Source organism: Schistocerca americana, chromosome 2, assembly GCF_021461395.2.
Source record: "Schistocerca americana isolate TAMUIC-IGC-003095 chromosome 2, iqSchAmer2.1, whole genome shotgun sequence".
NCBI lineage: Eukaryota > Metazoa > Arthropoda > Insecta > Orthoptera > Acrididae > Schistocerca > Schistocerca americana.
Window position 1 is genome coordinate 433315423 of NC_060120.1, and position 24697 is coordinate 433340119.

Here is a 24697-nt window from a genome sequence, read left to right on the forward strand (position 1 = left end):
AGTTGCTGTTGTTCAAAAGTTAAAAGGTAGATGGCAGATACTGATTAGTATTCTACATGAAGCTACAGACTTATGCCATGTATATTGTGAGACTGCAGAAAGGTTATGTAAGTTTAGTATAGTACGTACAAAGACTATGCCCTTGGATGAACCACCATTCAGATTCCTGACACTTTTTAGGATACAAAGCTGGAACACTGTGTGCATCACATAAGAATATTTGCAGTCTGCTCCCAAGTAACTTGGATCATTAAATGAAACAACAAGTTTACTGTTACCAGTCACCGTGACTGGTGACAGTAAACTTGTTGTTTCATTTAATGTCAGTAACAGTCACGGTAAAGCCTAACCTAAAAATGTCCGTATTTAAAGTTACCTTGGATCAGATGATAGCAAATAGCTAGAAGGCTGAACATCAACACTGGTTAAAATATTAGTTAACTTATACTACTTTCTTCTCATTCTATTAGTTTCAAAACACCAATGTACACACATACTCACAGCTAGACAATTACGCTCAGCTACAGTGATATTCTTCATTGGCTCCCAAGATGATAGGACTTATATACATAAATGTTATTACTGTAATTGATAGTAAAGAGTATGGGCAGAGTTGTGGCAAAAGTTCATTGGGTTTTTGTGACATGAATCCATCTTGGTGGAGGGAAGCTGCAGGGAGCAGAGATGCCTGGTCCATCATGTGGATTACAAGCTGTAACAGCTTACAATCAAAGCAGGATTTCACCATAATTCATTTTCCTCACTCCATCTTTCTTCTAGTAGTAGATGGGCAAGATCTTATACTAGCAGTATTAGAATTTTCTTTCCTTGTTAGTTAGACTGTAAGTAATTTTTAAAGGTGAGGTAATTATACTTATTTGTGTATCTTCTAATTAACATTTATTTTGTGTGTTGTTTCCATGTCTGTGCTTTGTATAAGAAGTGTTCAGGATTAACTGTGGACACTATTGGGAACAATATTTGTGCAGTAAATGGACTGTGTTGTGTTATGGTTAAAACTAGATCCCAAATTAAATCATAAAGAGAACAAGCAGATAACATTCAGTTCTTAGAGTGAGTGGATGGTTCCAGATCAAGCAGAAATAGAACCATTAACTGCAATTATGCAACAATTAAGACTTCTTATTGCATAATTGCAGCTAAAGGGTCTATTTCTGCTTCTTTTGTAACTACTGGCTTGCCTACTTCTTCCACTCCCTCCACAAATTGAATGTTATCTGCTTGTTCTGTTGTTGTTCAACAATCAAGACTTTTAGTCCCTCATGGACCATGGACCTTGCTGTCAGTGGGGTGACTTGCATGCCTCGGCAATACAGACAGCAGTACACTATGTGCAACCACATCAGAGAGGTATCTGTTGGGAGGCCAGACAAACATGTGGTTCCTGAAGAGGGGCAGCATCCTTTCAGCAATTGCAGGGGCAACTGTCTGGATGATTCACTGATCTAGCATTGTAACACCGACCAAAATGGACTTTCTGTGCTGGTACTGTGAATGGCTCAAAGCAAGGGGAAACAACAGCCATAATTTATCCCAAGAGCAAGCAGCTCTACAGAATAGTTAAATTATGATGGCGTCCTCTTGGATAAAACATTCTGGAAGTAAAATAATCCCCCATTCAGTTCTCCAGGCAGGGACTACTCAGAAGGATACTGTCATAAGGAGAAATAAAACTGGCATTCTATGGATCAGAGTGTGAAATGTTAGATCCCTTAATTGGTCAGGTAAGTCAGAAAATTTAAAAAAGGAAATGGATTGGCTGAAGTTAGATACAGTGGGAATTAGTGAAATCTGCTGGCAGGAGGAACAGGACTTCTGGCCAGGTGAATACAAAATCAAATAGTGGTAATGCAGGATCGGCTTTAATAATGGATATGAAAATAGGCTATTATTATGAACAGCATAGTGAATGCACTATTTTAGCCATGAGAGACACGAAGCCCACATCTACCATTGGAATACAAATTTATATGCCACCTAGTTTAACAGATGATGAAGAGATTGAAAAATGTATGATGATGTCAAAAAAAAAAAAAATTATTCAGATCATTAGGAAGACAAAAATTTAATTGTGATGGGGGACTGGAATTTGATAATAGGAAAAGGAAGAAAAGGAAAAATTGTAGATGAATATGGACTGGGGGAAAGGAATGAAAGGGAGCCACCTGGTTGAACTTTCACAGAGCACATTTTAATCATTGCTAACACTTGGTTTAAGAATCATGAAAGAAGTTTGTATGCGTGGAACAGACCTGGAGACACCAGAAGGTTTCAGATTGATTTTACAAAGGTGAGACAGATTTCAGAACCAGATTTTAATTTGTAAGACATTTCCAGGGGCAGATGTGGACTCTGACCACAATTTATTGGTAATGAAATGAAGAGGTTGCAAAAAGGTAGGTTCAAATGGCTCTGAGCGCTATGGGACTTAACGTCTGAGGTCATCAGTCCCCTAGAACTTAGAACTACTTAAACCTAACCAACCTAAGGACATCACACACATCCATGCCAGAGGCAGGATTTGAACCTGCGACTGTAGCAGTCATGCAGTTCCAGACTGAAGTGCCTAGAACCGCTCCGCCACAGTGGCCGGCGCAAAAACGTAGGAAATTAAGGAGATGAGACCTGGGTAAGTTGAAAGAACCAGAGGTTGTTGAGAGTTTCAGAGAGGGTATTAGGCAACAACTGATTACAACAAGGGAAAAATAATATGGAATAAGATGAATGGGTAGCTTTGAGAGACGAAACTGTGAAGGCAGAGAGGATCAAATAGGTAAAAAGACAAGACCTTATACAAATACGTGGATGACACAGGAGATACTGAATTTAACTGATGAAAGGAGAAAATATAAAAATGTAGCAAATGAAGCAGGCAAAAGGGAATACAAAAGCCTAAAACTGAAACTGACATGAACTGCAAAATAGCTAAGCAGGAATGGCTAGAGGACAAATGTAAGGATTTAGAAGCACATCTCATTAGGGGAAAGACAGAGACCATCTACAACAAAATTACAGAGGCTTTTGGGGAAAAGAGAAGCAGCTGTATGAATAACAAGAAATCAGATAGAAAACCAGTCCTAAGCAAAGAAGGAAGGAGTATATAGAGCATTTATACATGGGAGAGGAACTTGAACGCAATATTATAGAACAGGAAGAGAATGTAGATGGGGATAAGATGGGAAATATGATACTGTGAGAGGAATTTGGCACTGAGAGACCAAAGTCAAAACAAGGCCCTGGGAGTAAACAACATTCCATCAGAACTACTGATAGCCTTGGGAGAGCCAGCCATGACAACATTCTTCCATATGGTGGGCAAGATGTCTGAGACAGGTGAAACACCCTCAGACTTCAAGGACAATGTAAAAATTCCAATTCCTAAGAAAGTAGTTGTTGATAGGTGTGAAAATTACTGAATTATCAGTTTAATAAGTCATAGCTGCAAAACACTATCACAATTTCTTTACAGAGGAATGGAAAAATTGATAGAAGCTGACCTCAGGAAGAATCAGTTTGGAATCTGGAGAAATGAAGGACTACATGAGGCAATACTGGCCCTATGACTTATCTTAGAAAATAACGAAAGGAAAACCTTCATTTATAGCGCTTGTAGACTTAGAGAAAGCATTTAACAGTGTTGGCTGGAACACACTGTTTCAAATTCTGAAGGTAGCAGGGAGTGAAAGGTTATTTACAACTTGTACAGAAAACAGATGGCAGTTAAAAAAGTCTAAGGGCATGAAATGGAAGCAGTGGCTGAGAAGGGAGTGAGACAGGGATGTAGCCTATCCCCAATGTTATTCAATCTATACACTGAGCAGTCTCAAGGAAAACAAGGAGAAATTTGGAAAAGGAAATAACATTCAAGGAAAAGAAATAAATGTTGTTGTTGTTGTAGTCTTCAGTCCTGAGACTGGTTTGATGCAGCTCCCCATGCTACTCTATCCTGTGCAAGCTTCTTCATCTCCCAGTACCTACTGCAGCCTACATCCTTCTGAATCTGCTTAGTGTATTCATCTCTTGGTCTCCCTCTACGATTTTTACCCTCCACGCTGCCCTTGAATGCAAAATTGGTGATCCCTTGATGCCTCAGAATGTGTCCTACCAACCGATCCCTTCTTCTCGTCAAGTTGTGCCACAAATTTCTCTTCTCCCCAACTCTATTCAATACCTCCTCATTAGTTATGTGATCTCCACATCTAATTTTCAGCATTCTTCTGTAGCACCACATTTCAAAAGTTTTATTCTCTTCTTGTCTAAACTATTTATCGTCCACGTTTCACTTCCATACATGGCTACACTCCATACAAATACTTTCAGAAACGACTTCCTGACATTTAAATCTATACTCGATGTTAAGAAATTTCTCTTCTTCAGAAACACTTTCCTTGCCATTGCCAGTCTACATTTTATATCCTCTCTACTTCGACCATCATCAGTTATTTTGCTCCCCAAATAGCAAAACTCCTTTACTACTTTAAGTGTCTCATTTCCTAATCTAATTCCCTGAGCATCACCTGATTTAATTAGACTACATTCCATTATCCTTGTTTTGCTTTTGTTGATGTTCATTTTATACCCACCTTTCAAGACACTGTCCATTCCGTTCAACTGCTTTTCCAAGTCCTTTGCTGTCTCTGACAGAATTACAAAGTCATCGGCAAACCTCAAAGTTTTTATTTATTCTTCATGGATTTTAATACCTACTCCGAACTTTTCTTTTGTTTCCTTTACTGCTTGCTCAATATACAGATTGAATAGCATCGGGGAGAGGCTACAACCCTGTCTCACTCCCTTCCCAACCACTGCTTCTCTTTCATGTCCCTCGACTCTTATAACTGCCATCTGGTTTTTGTACAAATTGTAAATAGCCTTTCGCTCCCTGTATTTTACCCCTGCCACCTTCAGAATTTGAAAGAGAGTATTCCAGTCAACATTGTCAAAAGCTTTCTCCAAGTCTACAAATGCTAGAAACGTAGGTTTGCCTTTCCTTAATCTAGCTTCTAAGATAAGTCGTAGGGTCAGTGTTGCCTCACTTGTTCCAACATTTCTATGGAATCCAAACTGATCTTCCTTGAGGTCGGCATCTACCAGTTTTTCCATTCGTCTGTAAAGAATTCGCGTTAGTATTTTGCAGCTGTGACTTATTAAACTGATAGCTCAGTAATTTTCACATCTGTCAACACCTGCTTTCTTTGGGATTGGAATTATTATATTCTTCTTGAAGTCTGAGGGAATTTCGCCTGTCTCATACATCTTGCTCACCAGATGGTAGAGTTTTGTCAGGACTGGCTCTCCCAAGGCTGTCAGTAGTTCTAATGGAATGTTGTCTACTCCCGGGACCTTGTTTTGACTTAGGACTTTCAGTGCTCTCTCAAACTCTTCACGCAGTATCATATCTCCCATTTCATCTTCATCTATATCCTCTTCCATTTCCATAATATTGTCCTCAAGAACATCGTCCCTGTATAGACCCTCAATATACTCCTTCCACCTTTCTGCTTTCCCTTCCTTGCTTAGAACTGGGTTTCCATCTGAGCTCTTGATATTCATACAAGTGGTTCTCTCTTCTCCAAAGGTCTCTTTAATTTTCCTGTAGGCAGTATCTATCTTACCCCTAGTGAGATAAGCCTCTACATCCTTACATTTGTCCTCTAGCCATCTCTGCTTAGCCATTTTGCACTTCCTGTCGATCTCATTTTTGAGACGTTTGTATTCCTTTTTGCCTGCTTCATTTACTGCGTTTTTATATTTTCTCCTTTCATCAATTAAATTCAGTATCTCTTCTATTACCCAAGGATTTCTATTAGCCCTCGTCTTTCTACCTACTTGATCCTCTGCTGCCTTCACTACTACATCCCTCAGAGCTACCCATTCGTCTTCTACTGTATTTCTTTCCCCCATTCCTGTCAATTGTTCCCTTATGCTGTCCCTGAAACTCTGTACAACCTCTGGTTTAGTCAGTTTATCCAGGTCCCATCTCCTTAAATTCCCACCTTTTTGCAATTTCTTCAGTTTTAATCTACAGTTCATAACCAATAGATTGTGGTCAGAGTCCACATCTGCCCCTGGAAATGTCCTACAATTTAAAACCTGGTTCCTAAATCTCTGTCTTACCATTAGATAATTTATCTGAAACCTTCTAGTATCTCCAGGGTTCTTCCATGTATACAACCTTCTTTCATGATTCTTGAACCAAGTGTTAGCTGTGATTAGGTTATGCTCGGTGCAAAATCCTACCAGGCGGCTTCCTCTTTCATTTCTTAGCCCCAATCCATATTCACCTATTTTGTTTTCTTCGCTTCCATTTCCTACTGACGAATTCCAGTCACCCATTACTATTAAATTTTCATCTCCCTTCACTACCTGAATAATTTCTTTTATCTCATGATACATTTCATCAAGTTCTTCATCATCTGCAGAGCTAGTTGGCATATAAACTTGTACTACTGTAGTAGGCGTGGGGTTTGTGTATATCTTGGCCACAATAATGTGTTCACTATGCTGTTTGTAGTACCTTACCCAAATCCCTATTTTCCAAAAAAATGGCTCTGAGCACTATGGGACTCAACTGCAGAGGTCATTAGTCCCCGAGAACTTAGAACTAGTTAAACCTAACTAACCTAAGGACATCACAAACATCCATGCCCGAGGCAGGATTCGAACCTGCGACCGTAGCGGTCTTGCGGTTCCAGACTGCAGCGCCTTTAACCGCACGGCCACTTCGGCCGGCCCCTATTTTCCAATTCATTATTAAACCTACTCCTGCATTACCCCTATTTGATTTTGTATTTATAACCCTGTGTTCACCTGACCAAAAGTCTTGTTCCTCCTGCCACCGAACGTCACTAATTCCCACTATATCTAACTTCAACCTATCCATTTCCCTTTTTAAATTTTCTAACCTACCTTCCTGATTAAGGGATCTGACATTCCACGCTCCGATCCGTAGAACGCCAGTTTTCTTTCTCCTGATAACGTCGTTCTCCTGAGTAGTCCCCGCCTGGAGATCTGAATGGGGGACTATTTTACCTCCTGAATATTTTACCCAAGAGGACGCCATCATCATTTAATCATACAGTAAAGCTGTATGCCCTCGGGAAAAATTATGGCTGTAGTTTCCACTTGCTTTCAGCCGTTCGCAGTACCAGCACAGCAAGGCTGTTTTGGTTAGTGTTACAAAGCCAGATCAGTCAATCATCCAGACTGTTGCCCCTGCAACTACTGAAAAGGCTGCTGTCCCTCTTCAGGAACCACGCGTTTGTCTGGCCTCTCAACAGAAACCCCTCTGTTGTGGTTGCACCTACGGTACCACCATCTGTGTCGTTGAGGCACGCAAGCCTCCTCACCAACGGCAAGGTCCATGGTTCATGGGGGGAAGAAATAAATACTTTTGAAAAATAAATACGTTTGAGAATACCATTATAATTTTGTCAGAGGCAGCAAAGGACTTCGAAGAGAAGTTGTATGAAATGGACTGTGCCTTGGAAGTTGGATACATGATGAACATCAACAAAAACAAAACAATGGTAATGGAATGTAGTGGAATTAAATCATGTGATGTTGACGGAGTGGATATAAAATGTAGACTGGCATTTGCAAGAAATCTATTTCTGAATAAAAGAAATTTGTTAACACTGGAAACAGGTTTAAGTGTTAGGAATTCTTTTCTGAAAGAATTCGTCTGGAGTGTAGCCACACATGGAAGTGAAACATGGATAATAAACAGTTTAGATGATAAGAGAATTGATGCTTTTGAAATGTGGTGCTACTGAATAATGCTGAAGTTTAGATTGGTAGATCATGCAACTAATAAGGAGGTACTGAATAGAATCGGGAAGAAAAGAAATTTGTAGCACAATTTGCCAAAAAGAAGGCATAAGTTGATAGGACACACTCTGAGACAACAAGGAATTACCAATGTATCTCTTGAGGGAATAGAGAGAGAGAGAGAGAGAGAGAGAGAGAGAGAGAGAGAGAGAGTGTGTGTTGGGAGGGGGGGGGGGGGGGGGGGGAAGGGGTGGTAGTACCATAGAGGGATATCAAGAAGTGAATACAGTAAGCACATTCAGAAGGACGTAGGTGCAGTAGTTATTTGGAAATGAAGAAGCTTGCACAGAACAGATTAGCATGGAGAGCTGCCTCAAACAAGCTGGACTGAAGACAACAACAAGACTTTTGATTCAAGATCCAGCAGACATAAACACAGATGTCTCTGATATGAAAATGCAAGTTTATGGGATAGCACAAAAACAAACTGAAATGGTTAAAGCCCAGTCTGACATGCAGACACAGCTTTCTGATATAGTTGAAAAAAAGGAAGACCTTGCAAGTGAATTATCTGAATGATGCTCTGCCTAAGAAGCATTTCCTGTCAAATTAAAGTAGACAGATGGTGAAATGATGGAATTGAATTCTGGACAAGGTGCTGTGGAAGAAATGATAGATGAGTTAATAAAATCTGTTAATGAATTGTTGACAAGAAGCAAAAGGCAAGAAGACAAATGTTCTGGGCCCAAAAACAGTCATTTTCACACCTAGTTTACCTGAAGGAAGTCAACTTCGGAGAGAGCTCTCAAAGCCATGTCAGACCGGACTTCATGCAGTGTCATGAGAAATCTGAGGAGTTCATGGAGGAAACTAAAAACGGAATAGGAGAGTGTTGAGGGGAAGTGAAGATTCCACACCCTGGAGCCTGCAGACAGGAAACATTACAGACCCAGGGCACGAATCACAATATAATTCAAATGTTTATAAGAAATATGATGATAATGCCAACTCAGTGTATGGTTCTTCTCCATTAATAAACCTTTACACTATCATTTTGATGTAAGAGAAACTTTTAAGCCAAAGGGAGTTTCAAACATTTTCTCCAGATAAAAGGACAGTGAATCCAGTTGTGTTTATTTGAAGTTTCATGGGAATTCTGCCCAGGTCTTGGAATGAGCCATAAAAAGTTATTTATGTCTCAACATACACTGAGAGCCAAAGAAATTGGTACTCCTTCCTAATATTGTGTAGGACCCCCGTGAGCACGCAGAAGTGTTGCAGCCCGACGTCGCATGGACTCGACTAATGTTGGAAGTAGTGCTGGAGGGGACAGATACCGTGAATCCTGCAGGACTGTCTGTAAATCCGTGAGTGTACAAGGGGGTGGAGATCTTTTCTGAACAACACATTGCAAGGCATTCCAGATATGCTCAATAATATTCATGTCTTGGGAGTTTGGTGACCAGTGGAAGTGTTTAAACTCAGCAGAGTGTTCCTGGAGCCACTCTGTAGCAATTCTTCCTGTGTGGCATGTCACATTGTCCTGCTGGAATTGCCCAAGTCAATTGGAATCCACAATGGACATGAATGGATGCAGGTGATCAGACAGGATACTTACGTATGTTTACCTGTCAGAATCATATCTAGACGCATCAGGGGCCTCATATCACTCCAACTGCACACGCCCCACACCATTAAAGAACCTCCACCAGCTTGAACAGTTCCCTGCTGACATCTAGGGTCCACAGATTCATGAGGTTGTCTTCATACCTGTACACGTCCATCCGCTCATACAATTTGAAAAGAGATTCGTCCGACCAGGTAACGTGTTTCCAGTCATCAACAGTCCAATGCCAATGTCGACAGGCTCAGATGAGGCGTAAAGCTTTGTGTCCTGCAGTCATCAAGAGTACATGAGTGGGCCTTCAGCTCTGAAAGCTCATATTGATGATGTTTCATTCAATAGTTTGCATGCTGACCCTTGATGGCCCAGAACTGAAGTCTGCAGCAATTTGCAGAAGGGTGGTACTTCTGTCATGTTGAACGATTCTTTTCAGTCATCTCTGGTCTTGCAGGATCTTCTTCCAGTGTCAGCGATGTCGGAGATTTGATGTTTTACCAGATTCCTGATATTCACGATACACTCATGAAATGCTCATACAGGAAAATCTCCATTTCATTGGTAACTCGGAGATGCTGTGCCCCATCAATCATGCACTGACTACAACACCACTTCCAAACTGACTTAAATCTTGATAACCTGCCATTGTAGCACCAGTAACTGATCCAACAACTGCGCCAGACTCCTGTTTTCTTATATAGGCATCGCCGTATTCTGCCTGTTTACATATTTCCGTATTTCAATATGCATGCCTAAACCAGTTTCTTTGGCACTACAGTGTATATACAGGGAGAAGGGGGCATTATGGGCAACAGAAGTGAGTGAATCTTGCAAGAACTATGAAGTGTTTGAACACGCATTCTTGGTTCAATACAGGCCTCTTCGGGTCCATGAGCACTGCAGAAATGAAGTTTTTAATCCTGAGCCTTTTTCATAGAAAATACACCGATATTTTGATAAATACTTATGTAAAGCAAAGTACTGGGACAAACTCTTTACCCTCAAGGATATCATGAGAATATTGAAGGCAATCTTGCCTGTTAATATCCAAGACAAATAGAGCGAAACATCGGTAGAAAGGCTCAAGGATTTCATATCAGTACTTGACTTGATGGATCTCATGCAGGAAGACACTCAGTCACGATTAGGATGAAGTAATGGGTGTAGACCTAGCGCTATCTTAAAAAATAATCAAATTAATAACACATCAACACGAGATATCAACTCCAATCAACACAAGATATCAACTCCAATCAACAATTACCATATATCACTAACAACCACCTGTCTAATGGTAACAGTTTCAGATGAAATGAATATGAAATTGATAACAACTCTCATTCCAATAAAAATCGGTCAAGCAGACCTAATCAGAGATACCACCCTGGATATTCATCACATCCAAATAACCAGCAGTGGGGTAATAATATATAAAGACAGGAACTGTCAGAAAAATGCGTTGCCTAGCCACAATGACAGATGGCAGCAGCCATCAGTAATAACTGCAGTAATGGACAACTCTGTAATGTAGCAACTACATTACACAGTAATGCATAAATGTATTCTCCTCTATTTTTCTTTTTATTTACGTTGGATAATAGTAGTTATTGCTGAAGGCTTTACCAATATTTAAAGAGAACACTTAGAAGAAGAAGAACTCCTTAGCCGAGATCATTATAAAAAGCTTTATTGTAGATAACCAGTTTCAATAAAACTAAGCTACCACCTTCACATTTTCATACAGGTTATTACAAACATCTTGTGCCAGCTACACACAAAACATTTCCACTGAATTTCCAAGAAAATAAAACATGAAATTAATGATGTGTTGGTATGTCAAAATATCATTCCCACAACACAACATGTCATGTCATACTTACCAGGGTGCCACAAGACTAACTGTTGGACATATTACCACAAAACAACACAAACCAAATATTGACATCACAGTAAAATCCTGAAGCATGTTATATGCAGAGCCATTCGAGATTTTGGTAATACCTAACCTGGGATTTTGTTTGTTCACGTGCATTCCACTGACCCCTGGTCACAGGAGAGCCCGTAAAGCCTGGTGTCAAGAACACAGTACATGGTCATTGGAACGGTGGTCCCACATTATGTTCACAGATGAGTCCAGGTATAGTCTGAACAGTGATTCTCGCCGGGTTTTCATCTGGCGTGAACCAGGAACCAGATAAAAACCCCTTAATGTCCTTGAAAGGGACCTGTATGGAGGTCGTGGTTTGATGGTGTGGTGTAGGATTATGATTGGTGCACGTACACCCCTACATGTCTTTGACAGAGGAACTGTAACAAGTCAAGTGTCTCGGGACGTCATTTTGCACTAGTATGTCCTGCCTTTTCAGGGGGTGCAGTGGGTCCCACCTTCCTCCTGATGGATGACAACGCATGGCCCCACTGAGCTGCCATCATGGAGTGGCCTGCCTGTTCTCCAGACCTAAATCCCATCGAGCACGTCTGGGATGCTCTCGGTCAATGTAATGCTACACGTCTTCAAACCCCTGGGAGACTTCAGGAGCTCCAACAGGCACTGGTGCAAGAATGGGAGGCTATACCCCAGCAGCTGCTCGACCACCTGATCCAGAGTATGTCAACCCATTGTGCAGCCTGTGTACGTGTGCATGGTGATCATAACCCATACTGATGTCGAGGTACATATGCAGGAAACATTGGCATTTTGTAGCACATGTATTTCAGGATGGTTTTCTCAACTTATCACCAATACTGTGGGCTTACAGAGCTGTGTCATGTGTGTTCCCTATGTGCCTATGCTATTAGAGCCAGTCTTGTGTAGTGCCATGTTGTGTGGCACCACATTCTGCAATTATCCTTAATTTATGACCATGAGTGTATATATGTACAAGTGAAGTCCATAAAGCAAAAACCTGTCACAATCAACTCCAAGGGCACTGTTGATTGCTGTGTGTAATAAGATAATATATCAAGAGTTTTCGCACTGCCTGGGCCGTATGACAATTTACAAATATTAACTGACCACAAATTTGTGAAAATTCAAGAGACTCAGCAAAATGAAATTATTCTCCAGTCAACAACACTGGAGAATGTATACCAAGATGATATCAATGAAGTAACTGTGAATGTTCCAAAAGGAACAGAATACAGCTGAGATGGATGTGAACAGATCACCAAAGGCCCGTAAGTTTAATTCAGATAAAGTCAAGAATTTTATTTTTTTATTTTTACTATGCTAATACAGGGTGTATATGCTGACAAGGAAAAAATTTCCCGGATTTTTTACTGGATCTCCCAGTTAAAAATACATTTTCTCCTGGATGAAAACACACTTTTACCGTAGCAAGTGACAGTATACTTTCCGTCGGAACTGTAAAACTTATTGATCCTTTGAATGGATATGGTTTAATACAGCAGCGTAGAATTTCCCGGTACTTTAGAAAATGAAACTCAAGGGGGGGGGGGGGGGGGGGGGGGGGGGGGGGGGGGGGGGGGGGGGAGAACACGCTTGGGAAATATCTTTGATGTGCAGCAACATTATGCTGTTTATTTTCGTATTACGAAAGTATAAATTCGAATTCCACCAACAAGAAAAGTTAATGGTTTAAGTTAATATACATAGTGTTGCTACAAGAAAAGTAAAGCTTTCGCATATAATATTTGTATCTAAGATTAATAAGCTACAAGAGAAGCTAAGCTCCCACATATAAAGTTGATCTGTTTAGTGCATGTTACACTTTAAGATACATCACACAAATGTGGCAGTAAAATTTTTAATACTGACATAAATCTCTGATCTTCTGGGTTCAAAATTCTTCTAAATGGCTCATCATCAAAGAGTTGATTTTTAAACGAGAGTCAAATGTTTCCAGAATGAGATTTTCACTCTGCAGCGGAGTGTGCGCTGATATGAAACTTCCTGGCAGATTAAAACTGTGTGCCCGACCGAGACTCGAACTCGGGACCTGTTCGGTCCCGAGTTCGAGTCTTGGTCGGGCACACAGTTTTAATCTGCCAGGAGAGTCAAATGCTCTGTGATTTAAGAAATTCATGGTACATTCTCGCACATAGTTCAACTTACGTAAAAGGAAAATTACTTTGAAAGTAACGCTTTTCAAAGCACCATTCACAATATTTTCTCGCGACCTGTTAGAAACATTTCAGCAATTGCCAGAGAGCGCCAGGGAAGAGGTGTTGCTGCACTTGCGCAGCTGCCATGACTTAGGAAGCTCGTATGTTCGTAGGTGTAAAACATTAAAAGATCTTTCTTACATTATGTCATAAAAGAAACAAGACATCAGAGGATACTCCAAGAGTGTCAGAATTTCGTGAACCATACTAAAATGCATAGTTCGCCTTAAAGCGCACATTCGTATGTCTAGATTCCCAATGACGTAGGCCTCAACCTGGTATTAAGCTTTTTTTTTTTAATCGCAGTTAATAATGGATGGGATTATTTGTAACTGGGAGAACAAGAACTCTTCAGAAAATCTGGAGTCTTTATTGCCTATTAGCTAATAACATGCTTTCTCTGTGACATAAAATTAAATATAGGTTACCTAAAACCAGTGAAGACAAGAGACAGGCAAGACAGTACACATTTCTTCAGTTCTTAGGTCCTAGCGATTTTTCTCTCTAATCTTGCTACAGCTTTACATGGCATGCTTTCCTTTCTGCGAAAGAACTATTACCTCATCAAAGCTCATCACACGTTTTGCTGCATGAAAACTTGAAATGCTTTCCTTTCTGCGAAATAACTATTACCTCATCAAAGCTCGTCGCATGTTTTGCTGCATGAAAACTCAAAATGTCGTCATCTAATACTGAAAAAGCTGTCAATACGAATCTACCCAAGACTGGTGTGGTTTCTCGATCTAATTAAGTCTATTTTGTCACTGTGTGCTGGATAAAACAAAATACGCCGTTCTAATATTTCAGCAATTTTAACACACACCAAATAAGCGAGACTGTTTTGACAATAATGATCATTTTTATAGTATGGCATATAATTCATGAAGTACCAATACTAAATACCTATTTGGCCTACTACAATCAGAAAGCTTTATGTTAGGAAATAGTTTCACATTTCATTCATACTCTCCAGTTTCTCATGCATGAGACGGAAAAGTGGTAGAACGAAATTTTTGTATAAATTTGGAATAGTCATATTCTTCTATAATTTGTGTGATGTCCCCGTTTCTTCTCCTTCCTCGTTCTGACAAACACTCTTGTCATCAATAATTCTGTAACTATTACTACCACTGTCAAAACTCATTCTCCAGTTACCTTTACTAACCCTGCCACAATCACCAGTTTAGTTATCCAGCGATTATTCTCCGATTAGGCGTCATTACGTGTTCGTACAATATGTTTTCCGCGCTACTCCCAGAATGGAACTTAAGTGGCTGCTAGCTGGGGACTACAACTGGCCTTGTCTAGTGTAGTGATCTGTCCAAAAATTCTCTGTCAGAATTTCACTTTCTTGGATACACCGAGAAGATAATACATAATCTTTCTTACCTGTTAATCCTGTTAGTCGTTTATTTCCACTCTGGTAGTCTGAATCTTTGGATTTCGCTACTAATTATAACAACGCTGAACATTTGCAAACTGAATCAACCACGTAAACAAGCAGCAGTTGGCATTCACCGGTTCGGCTTTATTCTGCTCAGCTTGTATAACCCCGTCCCGTTTTTTCTGCAGGAAAGTTCATTTCTAGAAGCGACGAGGATTCCCTTGGCCGAGACAACATGTACACTATGCAAGAATTCAAAAATCAACTTATAATTCATTCAGAAATCAACTTAGAAATGTGTTCAAAAAGTCCAAAAACCAGCAGGGGTGCGTTTCAAAATCATATGAATAATCGATAGACTGACGTGCGCTGGATGCTAGGTGCTTTTTGAAACAAGTTTTTTTTCCTCAAGAATGTGAATTTGCCCCCTCCCCCGAAATTGCCGCTCAGCTCAGATAAGCTGATTTGCCACCCCTGGGCGTGCTGCACACACGTGAATCTGGCAGCTTGGGCGCGCCAGTAAAATGTTTCTGGGTACCCCATGTCCCTGGTTGCTGCTACTGCTGCTTACACAGCAGCCATTAATATAACTAGACCTTTTTAAAATCTTAATTTACAACAAAATTTGATAAAAGTAACCCAACCACAGATACATTATCTATCTAGAAATTCATCTATGAAGTAAGAGAAATTGGATCAGCAAGCAGTTTTTTAAAAAAATCATTTCTGCCAGCAGAAGTGCTCAGATATTTTTGTGGCTGCATACTTTGCTCTATTCTGTGCAAGATTAAGGATAAGTTGTGGATAGCAGAAGGCTATTTTTGTTCCTACAGTTTTATTTAGGAACAATACACCTACTTCCAAATTGTGACCGATTGTTCACATCAGATTTCATAAAAGAGTACAGGGTTATTACAAATGATTGAAGCGATTTCACAGCTCTACAATAACTTTATTATTTGAGATATTTTCACAATGCTTTGCACACACATACAAAAACTCAAAAAGTTTTTTTAGGCATTCACAAATGTTCGATATGTGCCCCTTTAGTGATCGGCAGACATCAAGCCGATAAGTTCCTCCCATACTCGGCACAGCATGTCCCCATCAATGAGTTCGAAAGCATCGTTGATGCGAGCTCGTAGTTCTGGCACCTTTCTTGGTAGAGGAGGTTTAAACACTGACTCTTTCACATAACCCCACAGAAAGAAATCGCATGGGGTTAAGTCGGGAGAGCGTGGAGGCCATGACATGAATTGCTGATCATGATCTCCACCACGACCAATCCATCGGTTTTCCAATCTCCTGTTTAAGAAATGCCGAACATCATGATGGAAGTGCGGTGGAGCACCATCCTGTTGAAAGATGAAGTCGGCGCTGTCGGTCTCTGGTTGTGGCATGAGCCAATTTTCCAGCATGTCCAGATACACGTGTCCTGTAACGTTTTTTTCGCAGAAGAAAAAGGGGCCGTAAACTTTAAACCGTGAGATTGCACAAAACACGTTAACTTTTGGTGAATTGCGAATTTGCTGCACGGATGCGTGAGGATTCTCTACCGCCCAGATTCTCACATTGTGTCTGTTGACTTCACCATTAAGAAAAAACGTTGCTTCATCACTGAAAACAAGTTTCGCACTGAACGCATCCTCTTCCATGAGCTGTTGCAACTGCGACGAAAATTCAAAGCGTTTGACTTTGTCATCGGGTGTCAGGGCTTGTAGCAATTGTAAACGGTAAGGCTTGTGCTTTAGCCTTTTCCGTAAGATTTTCCAAACCGTCGGCTTTGGTACGTTTAGCTCCCTGCTTGCTTTATTCGTCGACTTCTGCGGGCTACGCGTGAAACTTGCCCGCACGCGTTCAACCGTTTCTTCGCTCACTGCAGGCCGACCCGTTGATTTCCCCTTAAAGAGGCATCCAGAAGCTTTAAACTGCGCATACCATCGCCGAATGGAGTTAGCAGTTGGTGGATCTTTGTTGAACTTCATCCCGAAGTGTCGTTGCACTGTTATGACTGACTGATGTGAGTGCATACGCTTTCTTGGCTCCTGTCGCCATTTTGTCTCACTGCGCTCTCGAGCGCTCTGGCGGCAGAAACCTGAAGTGCGGCTTCAGCCGAACAAAACTTTATGAGTTTTTCTACGTATCTGTAGTGTGTCGTGACCATATGTCAATGAATGGAGCTACAGTGAATTTATGAAGTCGCTTCAATCATTTGTAATAGCCCTGTACATGTAATGTGAGGAAGTTTTAGGTATGCCTAAATTTTTGAACAGCTGCATATAGAAAGTTCCTTGCAGCACATATTAATGTGTTAAATACTTTGTGTTTATGTGTGGAACTGCCACAGAAAATTATTCTGTATGACATCAATGAATGGAAGTATGCATGGCAATACAATATTTTAATGCTTTCATTGTCAAAACCAGCAATTACCCATACTTCAAATGTAACTGAACTCAAGTGTTAGCGGCATAACAACTTTGGTTCATACATCATCAACAAGTGTAAATTGCAACTAGCTTGAAAAATAAACAAAAGAATACCAGAAGACTTCAGGGATAAGAAACAGTAAAGAATAAATGAAATTCCTCTTCTCAGTGGAGTGTGATCCGATACCTTTTGTCAGAATATGACCACTGGGCCATCTAGAGGAGACCTTCCTAGTCTCCCAAAATGCCAAACCCCACAGTCTGGTTCAGGTTCATTGGTGATATCTTCGCGATCTGGACTCAGGGCCAGCACACACTATCTTCATTCCTTCACAACCTCAACACCTTCTCTCCCACCTGCCTCACATGGTCCTCTCCAACCCAGCATGCTGCCTTCCTTAGACGTTGACCACCTCCTCTTGTGTATTCCGACAGCTATCATCCCTTTCACATCAGAAAAATTGCTCCTATACAACCTGGCCACCTGGGGACAGTGTATCACCAGTGACGGGAACTCACCTGCTTAGTATGCTGAAGGTCTTACCAAGGCCTTCACAGTCAGGCACTGTTCTCCAGATCTAGTCTGCAAACAGATCTCCCATGAAATTTCCCCTAATATCACCCCAGACTGGAATGAATGAACCACATCCTTCGTCAGGACTTTGATAACCTATCATCACGCGCTGACATGAGGAACATCCTACCTGAGATCCTTCCAGCCCCTCCTAAAGTGGTCATCCATTGTCCACCCAACCTACACAACATCCTGGCCCATCCCTATGCCACTCCCAACCCAACCCTTTGCCACAAGGATCATATCCCTGTGGAAGACCCAGGTGCAAGACCTACCCAATCCAGCCACCCAGAACTTCCTATTCCAGTCCTGCTACAGATTTATCCAACCCATCAGTGGCCAAGCCAGCTGTGAAAGCAGCCATATCATTTGCCAGCTCTGTTGCAATCATTGCACAGCTTTTTATATTGGTATGACGCCAACCAGTGGTACACCAGGGTGAATGACCACCGTCAAACTGTAGCCAGAGCAAAGTAGACCATCCTGTCGCACAACCTAAAGCTGAACATAACATGCCTGATTTCAATGGCTGCTTCATTACCTGAGCCATCTGGGTCCTTCCCTCCACCACCAGCTTATCTGAACTGCGCACATGGGAGTTATCCTTACAATACATTCTCTGTTCCCGTATCTATCCCGGCCTCAACTTACAGAAACATAGTGCCACCCCAACCTCCACCCAACAGTTTCCACTCCCTCTCTCCTATCATCTTTTCCCCATTCTTGTCTCCCACACTCTGTTTGCCACCCTCTGCCAACGCACCTGCCCATCTTTCCCCACTCCTCTCCTTTTTCACTCCTTTTCCCGCTACAACCTGCTGATTTGTGCCTGTTGGCATTCTAGTCCTTGCACGTGTCGCAAGACACTCACCCCGACCCATACACTACTATCCCTTCCCCTTTCCTGCCCATACCAGTCTGTGCTTGCATCTCAAGTGATTGCTGCATTCCGGCCAAGTTGCTGGAGTTGGTGGTAACGTGTGCATGAAATGTGCTTGCTTGTGTGTATAAATAGTGTGTACTTCTCCTTAGGTGATGAAGGCAGTGACTGAAAGATTTATGTAAGCGCCTTTTAATTACGTCTGTCTGCAACTTAACGTGCCTTTTTTACGGAAAGCAGTAATTTATCTTTTCCTACATTGTTGATATTCCTACCTGGAGTTTCCATTGTATGATTTAGTGTTGCCCATTGCATTTACTGAAACCAATAAACCTTCTACTCCAGCCATTTGACTCTTTGTAACATGGTTTTACTGTGGTTGGGTCATTAATCCTGATTTCAGGCCCATCATCTTCAAAGAGATTTGGTGTGTTCATTGTCAATCAAACTTTTATACCATCTTTTCTAAGAAAAGCTATAAGACAATTCTGTTGCAACCATTTCAACGGCATTTGTGTGTTATCAGATGATTATAAACACTGAATTTTTTCCCTGTTTGCTTAGAGATAAGAAATTTAATCCACCTGCTATAATATCATTGTAGACATACACTATGTGATCAAAAGTATCCGGACAACTGGCTGAAAATGACTTAAAAGTTCGTGGCGCCCTCCATCGGTAATGCTGGAACTCAATATGGTGTTGGCCCACTCTTAGCTTTCATGACGCTTCCACTCTCGCAGGCATAAGTTCAGTCAGGTTCTGGAAGGTTTCTTGGGGAATGGTAGCCCATTGTTCACTGAGGAGAGGTATCGATGTTGGTCGGTGAGGCCTGGCACGAAATCGGCGTTACAAAACATCCCAAAGGTGTTCTATAGGATTCATGTCAGGACTCTCTGCAAGCCAGTCCATTACAGGGAATTTATTGTCGTGTAACCATTCCGCTACAGGTCGTGCATTGTGAACAGGTGCTCGATCGTGTTGAAAGATGCAATCGCCATTTCCGAATTGCTCTTCAACAGTGGGAAGCAATAAGGTGCTTAAAACATGAATGTAGGCCTCTGCTCTGATAGTGCCACACAAAACAACAAGGGGTGCAAGTCCGCTTCATGAAAAACAAGACCCCCACCATAACACCAGCACCTTCGAATTTTACTGTTGGCACTACACACACTGGCAGATGACGTTCACAGGGCATTCGCCATACCCGTACCCTGGTATCGGATCGCCACATTGTGTACTGTGATTCGTCACTCCACACAACGTTTTTCCACTGTTCAATCGTCCAATGTTTACACTCCTTACACCAAACGAGGCGTCGTATGTCATTTACCGGCGTAATGTGTGGCTTATGAGCAGCCGCTCGACCATGAATTCCAAGTTTTCTCAGCACCTGCCTAACTGTCGTAGTACCTGTAGTGGATCCTGATGTAGTTTGGAATTCTTGTGTGATGGTCTGTATAGATGCCTGCCTATTACACATTATGACCCTCTTCGACTGTCAGTGATCTCTGTCAGTCAACAGACGAGGTCGGCCTGAACGCTTTTGTGCTGTACATTTCCCATCACGTTTCCACTTCACTATCACATTGGAAACAGTGGACCTAGGGATTTTTAGGGTGTAGAAATCTTGCGTACAGACATATGACACAAGTGACACCCAATCACCTGACCACGTTTGAAGTCTGAGTTCCGCAGAGCGTCCCATTCTGCTCTCTCACAATGACAATGACTAATGACTACTAAGGCCACTGATATGGAGTACCTGGCAGTAGGTGGCAGCACAATGCACCTAATATGAAAAACATATGTTTATGGTGGTGTCCGGATACATTTGATCACATAGTGTATATTGATGACCTGAGATATTTCTGTTACGTATTTCATGGAAAACACAGATGGTAATGAGTAAACCCAACTGAAAGTAACTATGGATGAGAGTATTTAGTTTCTCTTTGAAAATGATGGACTTGAAATCAGGGTTAATTATCCAAATGCAGCCACAGCAAAGCATGTTGTAAAGATTCAAATGGCTGGAGCAGAAAGTTCATAAGTTCATCAGTATCAGTAGACGTGTCTCAGACCACAGTGGCCAGAGACAGTGGTCTCGTGTGTGTGTGTGTGTGTGTGTGTGTGTGTGCGCGAGAGAGAGAGAGAGAGAGAGAGAGAGAGAGAGAGAGAGAGAGAGAGAGAGAGAGGATATGCGCATGCTTGTGTGTGTTTTCTATTTCTGAAGAGGGCTTTTTTTGTCCAAAAGATTTAATGTTTAGCAGTCTTTTCACAGTGCTTCTGTGTGCCTCAGTACCTCCTCTACAGGGTGAGTAGCAACCTGCCCTTTTCATAATATTGTTAGTATTTTGTTACTTCAACATACGTATAAATTGATTTATGACCAGTTAAAAAATGTAAAATGGATGCTATAAAGTGACAGAATTCAGTGCATATCACGTTTGTAAGGTCATGGAATTTTATGAGCTACTGAGGTTTGGTCAAGGATTTTTATCCATTTCATTACATTGTTGATACACCTCTATAACTGATGAAATGTTGATGAAGACAGTCAATGTCGACGGCTGAACAACTTTACAAGGTGTTGAAGCATTCATCTTCAGCAGTTCTGTATTCTCTGACAACATGAACATTTATCTAAATACATTCTGTCAATGAAAGCAACTTAAGTACAAGCCTCACACTTAGAGACTGTAGTTATTAAGACAGTAGAACCATTTACCCCCCCCCCCCCCCCCCATGACTTTTTGGGCTGATTTTAGTCTTCACAGTCTAATTGGTCCCCTTTCTGAAGAACTTCTCCTCCTATGCATCTTACTTAAATCAGAAATTTCTCATTAGCAACTTTGTGTCTTTACAATTCCTTTTGTGTATAGCACTGGATTCTTATTCCGGAAGAGAGAGGTTGAAATGCCCACCCAGCCATCCAGATTTGTTTTCATTGCTCTCCCTAAATCAACAGACAAATTCCTGACCTGCATCACAATGATGATCACTGATTTGGCTGAACAAATTGAGAATCACACATGCTGTGCATCGCTGCTCCTTTTCAGATCTGATGATGATTGTAAAGTTGAAATGTATTAAGTAATACTTCATTTTAGACACTATAGAACATTTGAGAACTGTATTTTGTTTACCAAAATACAAGTAATTTTTACTCTTCTGTTTATTTCTTTTGCTTTTCATTAAGCCACTGCCTATGACTGCCCTAAACAGGAAAAAATCAACATGTTTGATGACTCCATTGTTAATTAGTATTAATTTCTTTACAGCTTGTTTATTATACATTATTTTAGCCTTCTTTAATTGATTTTCAGATCTACATCCAAACTTGCTTCATTAAGTTCTTCAATTAGTTGGTGAAGTTCATCTGAACTAGAGACAAAAAGTACGGTGTCATCAGCAAAACAATGGTACCACTTACTCAATTTGTTTTTTTCTTTTTCCCAATTCAGGGATCTTACTCTGGGGCTTCTGATAACTGTTTCGGTGATGTGGAATATCCTTTCCTGACTCCTCTTTCAGTTCTTAATTTCTCACTCTTTAGATGAAATTAACTTAAAACTGTACGTTAATTTACAGATTCTTCAGTATACTAAGAGAGGTAAATCTATATTCTCTTTCTGAAGTGCTGTTGGTGCAGATTTAAATGAAATTTGGCCAAAAGATCTAACAAAATCTATGAATTTAGGGCAAAAAGGTGATTCATTCTCACTGATTTATTCTATAACAAACTGAAAAAGAGCCACTTTGTTATGTAAATTGAATGTGGAGGGGGGAGGAAGGGGATGGGAGGGAAGTGAAGTGAAGTGAAGTGAAGTGAAGTGAAGTGAAGGGAAGGGACTGATGATATCAGCTGCATAAGAACTTTATGTGGAATCAACAACAAGTGGGGAAAATGAGTGCTGGACCGGGACTCGAACCCAGGATCTCCTGCTTACTAGGCAGTTGTGTTAACCACTGCACCACCCGGACACAGTATTTATCATAAATGCATGGACTAGCTGAGCAGCCTCCCTAGCCACCTCACATTCCCACCTAGTGCCACTGAACAGACACCACAAATTCATATAAAAGACCCACTTTGTATATTCCTTTATTCCATTCATTTTCTGAATGAGAAAAAAGTTCAGTTAACCATTTGATTTATGTACCATCTAACTTCCTAAAGTTATCTATCATAAACTACACTTGGTCTTTTGTTTTTGGGTGCGAAGATGAATACGTTTTGTGGTTGGCCTACATGTGAACATGCTACATGTAATTGTTTGTGGAATAAACATGATTCTTTTAAATTCTCTTCATAGCTTTGAAATGTTCATTCTTATGTTTTTTTGATAGCCATACTGTATGCTAATCTAACTAGAAAGGAGTGCAATTTGTGATGTGAATACTAATTTTTATGGTTCATATTTCCATGTCCATAAAGCTGTTTAGAAGCTTTTTTTGTGACGGCACAATAGGAACACTGTGTGAATTTCTGTTGAGAAGTTTACACTTCCCTCTTGGTTCACCTTTGTAGCAATAGATTTAAATACTTTTCTTCCCCTGGTATCATATCCTGTATTCACTGATCTGTTTGCACTACATATTTTTTGTTACTGAAATTTTTCACTTACAAAACTATTCTTTCTCTCTCTTTCTTTTTTCGATGAATTGTACCTCTGTCTTTACTGTGTTGCGCAACTCATTGGTTAAGACAGTTTTGCCAGAATGTGGATCAGTACTATATGTGTCACTTCCAAGTTGCATTCCAAAACGTTCCAGAATATTCTAGAACATTTATTAATGTGTGAGAATATTCATAAAAGCTCAAGAACATTACAGAAAATCCTCAGTTTTTTCACTAGAAAATTACACCGATGCAAAAGAGTATGTTTCCTCACCACAATGTGATGGCAATCATTTGAAACACTCTTATCTGCATAACAACAACAGCTTCCACCTCACAATGGGGGAACCATGATAACACTGGATACAGAAGTCAGTGATTGGGTGCTGGGTGGTTTCGGATGTATCGACCCACTTGTTATAAAAATGAGTCTACTTGGTCTTCAGATTTGAATGTCTTTCCATTCTAAAATGATATTGTTGGCTAGGAACCAGGCAGTTTGGGCAATAAGTGGTGTAAGTTCATGAACCTCTCTCTTACCTCTTGTGGAGAAAGGTGTGCAGCATACAGCTGCATCCATTTTCAATAAGCTACCACAAGAATTCAAAAATCTTAGCAATAAACCACGCGCTTTCAAATCGAAACTGAAGAGTTTCCTCATGGGTCACTCTTATTCTGTCGAGGACTTCCTTGAAAAATTAAGCTGATTCTTGTTGTATTGTTGATTGCATTTGCTTACCTCATGGCTTTACTTTTTTCGGGTTCATAAACATTTTATTTTTATCTGTTATTATTTTTATGTTGTAATTTCATGTACTGACACGTTCCGTGACCTTGGAGCTTTGCTCCTCAATTTGGTCCTATGGAAATTGACATGTAAATAAATAACAAATAAGACTTCTATTTTTGTAGGGCACAAATGATCCACTTTTGGGGATTGTTTTCTTCCTCAAATATTCTGTAATAATTTTGCAACTTCCTTTTTACTTCTTTTCTGCCTGCTTTAATCATTTATATTGAGACACCATTACCTATTGGCACCTCTCCTTTCTTCATGCCTTGAGTGTCTTTACTTATCTGTTACAATTACAACAACAACAACAATAACAACAATACCTATTATTATTAACTATTTATATTTATGATTTATCTCTTGAGCTAAACAAACATTTATGAAATCATCCTATGTCTGTACAATTTTCTCTTTGTTCTTAGTTACTGTGCTATGTACCTCCTTAACTGATGAAATGCAGTGTCTACCCAGCATAA

The 24697-nt window shown here is 40.5% G+C and overlaps 1 protein-coding gene and 1 non-coding gene across 3 annotated transcripts in view; both read right to left on the minus strand.

The window, feature by feature from the left end:
• The window catches only part of LOC124590873 (run domain Beclin-1-interacting and cysteine-rich domain-containing protein), a 209883-nt gene that overhangs the window by 47564 nt on the left and 137622 nt on the right, over nucleotides 1-24697 (minus strand). The window lies entirely within an intron of this gene.
• Nucleotides 22718-22791, minus strand: Trnat-agu. Its single transcript has one exon. It is a non-coding gene; the product is annotated as a tRNA-Thr (tRNA).